The sequence below is a fragment of the Hipposideros armiger genome, unplaced genomic scaffold, assembly GCF_001890085.2.
Source record: "Hipposideros armiger isolate ML-2016 unplaced genomic scaffold, ASM189008v1 scaffold_1256, whole genome shotgun sequence".
NCBI lineage: Eukaryota > Metazoa > Chordata > Mammalia > Chiroptera > Hipposideridae > Hipposideros > Hipposideros armiger.
The window spans coordinates 170,295-175,801 of record NW_017732606.1 but is presented as its reverse complement, the minus strand read 5'-3'; the positions used below and the strand labels follow the sequence as shown (position 1 = coordinate 175,801).

The 5,507-nt window shown below is 46.6% G+C and overlaps 1 protein-coding gene and 1 long non-coding RNA gene across 2 annotated transcripts in view; both read right to left on the bottom strand.

Annotated features, from left to right (window-relative positions):
* The window catches only part of LOC109377000 (sodium-dependent phosphate transport protein 3), a 33,071-nt gene that overhangs the window by 17,044 nt on the left and 10,520 nt on the right, over positions 1-5,507 (bottom strand). The window lies entirely within an intron of this gene.
* Positions 1,237-2,811, bottom strand: LOC109377004 (uncharacterized). The gene is made up of 3 exons (XR_002122808.1): positions 2,498-2,811; positions 2,072-2,337; positions 1,237-1,376 (listed from the first exon to the last, which is right to left on the bottom strand). It is a non-coding gene; the product is annotated as an uncharacterized LOC109377004 (long non-coding RNA).

Below are 5,507 nucleotides of genomic sequence, written 5' to 3'. Positions count from 1 at the left end.
GTCAGATGGCGGATTCCCGCAGGAGGTGGACCGTGCTCAGCCTTTAGGGGTGGGACGAGTGAATCATAACATGGGGAAGGACCTTCCAGAAAGAGAAAAGCCATAGAGTCGTGGTGTGGGGAATTGGGTCACTCTACATGACTGGGGATTAAAGTACAAAGGTATGAAGGGAATTTGGGGAACTGAAGAGAAACAGGACAAACATTTATTTATTTTTTTTCAAATCAATTGCTTTTCCCAGTAGTAGAAATAATTAGCCAGGAATGGAAATAGAAAGTTTTTATTGTTCTCTAGCAATAAAAAGTATACAATTTTTAGAAATTATGTGAACAAGAAAAGTGTGACTCAAAGGAAAAAAAACAATAAAATTTAATTAAAGGGCATAAAACAGGATCTGACTACATGGAACTACTACATTGGCTGGGAGACCTTAATGTCATAAAAAGATTAGCCCTCTGAATTAATTACACATGTAGTGATAATCCAATTAGAAGGAAACTGAAGTATTACATAAGAGGCCTTTGTGACCTGCTTCTGCTGACTCCTCACCCAGATTTCTCACTGTTTTCTGAGTTAGAATTTTTTTATCCGGGTGCTTTGGGGTTTTCTAAAGTCAGACTGGGTTTTTTCTTTCTCTGAATACAAAATAAATAGATTCGTATAAAACTTGAACAATACAGAAAGACCTGAGGGGAAGGCTCACCTCAAATGCTGCTCTCTAGGGCCGACCGAGTGGCTTGTTGCTTAAGAGCTGGCTTGGAAGGGCGAGCTCTGAGCAGCAGGGCCGCCAGTTCGGATCCCACATGGGCCAGTGATGCTGCGTCCTCTACAGCTAAGATGGTGAACAACCACTCGACCTGGAGCTGGGCTGCCGTGTGTCGCCAGCGATGGCATAGGCTGCAGTGGGGCTGCCATAAGCTACCGTGAGTGGCCGGCAGCCAGCACGAGCTTACATGAGCTGCCGTGAGTGGCTGTCCAATGGCCAGCGACAGATCTCCCTCACCTGGGAAAAGCGCAATGATAATAACAACATGGGCCAGTGAAGCGACATCCTCCACGACTAGACTGAAGAACAAAAGAACAGCAACTTCTCTGCTCCCCTTCCCTGATTCCCCAATGCTGTTCCCCTACCCCAATTCCCCAATAAAAGTCTTAAAAAAATAAACNGTCCCCAGTGTCCCTGGCACTGGAGGCTTCTCAAACCTGGCTCTAGGGTCTGAATTGGCTCAATTACCTTTTTAAGAAGTCTCTTCTTTGTTCTGACACCAGGAACCATCCCCAGGTGGAGATCCTTAGGCTGCGGGTAGCTTTCCCTCTGGCGTTCCCTCACACTGTTCCCTCCCTTTAAGGCTCTCTGGTGGGTAAGTCCTTATCATCTGATCCAGAAAGAAGAAGAGCACTTACCTTCACCATTAAACCAGTTATCTTACGCCCTAGGCTCTAAGGCTACCTTGGAGTCGCTGCTGTCCCTTCTCCCCTTTCAAACAATTCCGCTGTTTCACAAGGATAAATAATAAGCCACGTGGCAGTCAGACAGCCAGGGGTTTGGCCCCAATGCTCTCAGAGCAGAGCCCGAGTCTGGCTTTGCTGCTTAATTTTTAACTTTATTTTGAAGTTTTCACTGACAGAACGAGTATCTCCAAAGCTGACACCATGTTTTCCTGCTTTGAACTGTGCCTACTACTGAAAAAGTCAACAAGAGCTTCTCCTGAAAGGAAGGTGGCATGGCAGGAAAGAAAGAGGTGTGGGGATGGAGCGGGTGGGGTCAAGCCCACCTCCACTTCTGAGCGTTTTCTGTGGCCTCGGGCAGATCACTCAGCCTCTTTGGACGGGTTTCTACACCGGTAAAGTGAGGGTTATGGCACTTGACTCATGGGATCGTTGGGCAGACTAAATGAGGTACATCTGCTAGCTGGGGGGAGGTTCTCCAAGAAAAAGGAGGTTCCCGTCAGGGGCTCTGTTAAGTCAGGCAGTCTTTCCGTAAGCAGCCGGTGCCCACAGCCTCCTATCTATGAACCTTGGCAGCTGTGATATGTTCCCCTGAAGCTGCCCTGAGCCCTCCCCTCCTCACCCAGTCTCTGCTTCACTCCTGGTTCTTGAACTTCTGCCCCAGTTGTGACTCTTCAGCGCTGGGCTCTGGTTGCTACTGAGTCTTCCTAGGTTGATGCCGCACCCTTAGAAAATGCGCTGGGGTCAGCCCTTCCAGCTTTATTAACTTCAAACTGCCTCAGCTGAGTCTCCCTGTCCCGGTCAGTCTCACCATATGCCTCTCAAACGCCTGTTGGAATCAGCTGGCACCTTCACTTAGCTCCTCGGTTCCTCGGTTTTGTATTGTTGCTGCGATAAGGGTAACACGAATTTAGTGACTTACAGCAACACATTTATGTTTACAGTTCTGGAGGTGAAAAGTCCCAAATGGGTTTCAATGGGCCCAAAGTCAAGGTGTCGGCAGGGCCGCACTCTTTCTGTGGGTGTCAGTGGAGAACCCCATCCTTACCTTTGCCAGCTTCTGGAGTCGCCTGCATTCTTTGGCTCATCGCCCCTTTCTCCATCTTTAAAGGCAGCTGCATGACATCTTCAAGTCTTTCCCTCTCTCTCCAACCCTCCCACCTCCCTTTTTACAGGGACCCTTGTAATTATATCGGATTCACTTGTGAAATCCAGGACAGTGTTCCCACCTCAAAATCCTTAACTTAATCCCATATGTAAAGTCCCCTTGCCCTACGAGGTCACATGATCACGGGTTCCAGGGCTCAGGGTGTGGACACCCTTGGGGGGCATGACTCAGCTGACCACAGTCCACTTTTTATGAGTGGGTGAGTAGCACCCACTTGAAAATTCTGGTTGTTGACCTATTGTAAAGTCATCCTGTGCCTGATGAGCCAATGACAATAGTTAAAAAGAGGACAAATGAGAGCTTTCTTTGCCTAATCAATTTGCCCAGGAAAAGGTGTGACACCATCTAATTTGCACAAAGAGTAAGTAGCTGAGAGTGGGTCCTCCAGTAGGACTGAATGTGATAAGGACAAGAGTGTCCACAAGTCAGATTCAGACAGTGTTCTTCAAGCTGCATGTCCTGTTTAAATAGTGTAATCCTCTAGTTGGATTTTGCAAGCTCCCTGTGTATTTTGAGAATCGCTATATCCACAGCTCTTGGCACAGTGTCTGGTCTATAATGTGTGGTTAGCAAACAATAGTGTACTGGATAGATGAATCCTTGAGTCACACTCGCCATCAGGAATCAAGATTTCTGCAGCTGGTCCAAGCCCCTCACCCCCATCGCAATCTCCACATAACCAAGTGTTGTTCATTCACCTTTGAGCTATGCACTCAAAGAGCACATACCTGTGACTTACTTATAAATATCAAGGGGAGTGTAGCAGAAAAGATCACAGATCCTTCAGAAAGTGAGATCTCTCCGGCCTGGTGCCGGCAGCTATTTCCAATCAGAACAGTCCAGTCCCACCATCTTTTTTGTGGGAATTTACTACATCCCAGACACGGCTAGCTTCTGAGAATAGCAATGTATTTAGGACCTGACCGGTGACTCCACAGAGTTCAGAGTCCACTGAATGAGACACAAAGACAGACAAGGGGGCTGCAAAGTAATCAAAAGAAACAAAAGCAGGCCAAGCACTAGGAGAGAACAACTGAGGACCCGCCAGCTGAAGGGGCCGGGGNCTTTTAAAGGTTGGTTCTTGTCTTTGCTACACACAATTTGAACACTTTATTGACTGAAGTGGTCTTCAAATCACCTGTAAAATCATCCTGAGTGGGGGCTTTCTACAATAATTATGGAAAACTCCAGCTAGTTTGACAGGTAAAGAGAATTCGCGGTCCCCAGAGGGACATGTTTGATACTTGTGCCCCCATCAAACTCTCTTTGGGAATACATACTCTTATTGCTTCTAGGAACAATCTTCATCCTAAGACTATTCTAAGTTTTACAGCCACTTCTAAGCAGAAGGGTCCATGACAAACACATGGGCCGGGCTTATATTTCGTCATTCAAAGCTTTGCATCCTTTCTGCACATAAACTCAGTAAGACTTATCCGCCCCCTTCAGGGCGGTCATAAGCTATGACCTTAGGATGAAGGATTGTAAGGAAAGATCCCAGATGAAGAATTTCGCCCCAGATCTTCTTGGCAGTATGTTACCACAGCACAGTACAGGAGAGAAATTAACCTGGCAATAAAGGTTTGGCAATTTCCAAAGATTCTGATGATGGACATTGTTAAAAGAATGTACTTGAAGATTTGAATGACATTAGGGAAATGCTTGTACTCTCATGTGCAAAGCAGGCTCTACATTTGTGTTACGTGAACTGCCCCAGAGACAGAAACAGACTCACACTGGCTGGTTACCAAACAAGGTGGTCACATTAGTCTTTGTGATTTTCCATAGTTCCTAAGTGGATTTTCCCCCCTACAATTAGTAGATATGCCTCTTATATTTAGAAGAAGCCACTTGTCTTTGAAAGAGCAATAATTAGGCTTCTTGACCATGGGCAGAATAGTTTTCTGCTTGCCAAATGTCTCTAGAATCCTGGGAAGATCTCCCCATCTAAGCTTGGACTGTTTCTCTTCTGATTCCCATGGCCCCAGCTGGATGCCCGGTTGCTAACGAGAGGTGGTCAGCACCAGGAAACACGCTGCCTTTTCTCTGTCTTGGAAGGCCATCAGTCTCACTGGGATTGGGGGATACCAGGGCTTGAGCCCAGCATTTCACCCTGAAGCAAGCTGGGATGGACACCAGGTTGGCCCAGAGTTCAGGCCATTTCCTATTGGATTCCCCTCTTTATGTGAGATTCCCCTCTTTATGTGAGACCCCAAGACTCGGCCGGAGGCAACTCTTTAACCCAACATGCAGCTACAAGCACTCGCCCTCCATGTAAAGCTGTCCCACCAACTTCTCCACCAAACCTTGTAAACACAGAACTCTGCAGCTGAAAGACACTCAGCTGTGGGTTTTATGGATGAGAAGGCTGGTGGGCAGAAAGTGGAAACTGCCTCCAGCCACGGGGCTTACTAAGCTAGCCCCAGCTCTCCTAGAGCCCAACTTCCTTTCGCGTTCACATTTTAAGCACAAGCAGGCTGTAAGCACAACAGGGTAGCTTCACTCTTAGGTATTCTAGAGGAATTTATGACTTTAAGTTTTAATCATCTATCCCAGAAGGAAACTGGGTGTTGACAATACTTTCAAGTTGAGCTCTGAATATTTAAAAGAATAAAAAACGACTACTCTCTCTTGCTTTCTTTGTTGGTGAAACGGAATTACAAACGCGTCACTTCAGCTGTCTTTCCTCTGCCATCTGCTGCCATCCCTGCCTCAGCTTTGTGGTTCCAAAGGCCTCTCTGAATTTTGTCTCGATAGCTAATTTCAGTTGTTAATTTCCCTGTTTCCTTTGCATGAGACAAACACAGAAAGCAGGCAGACTTCCCAAACCACTCAAACCAGGGTCTTTCTGTGATGTGATGATGGAAACTATTTCTCTGAAATAATCACA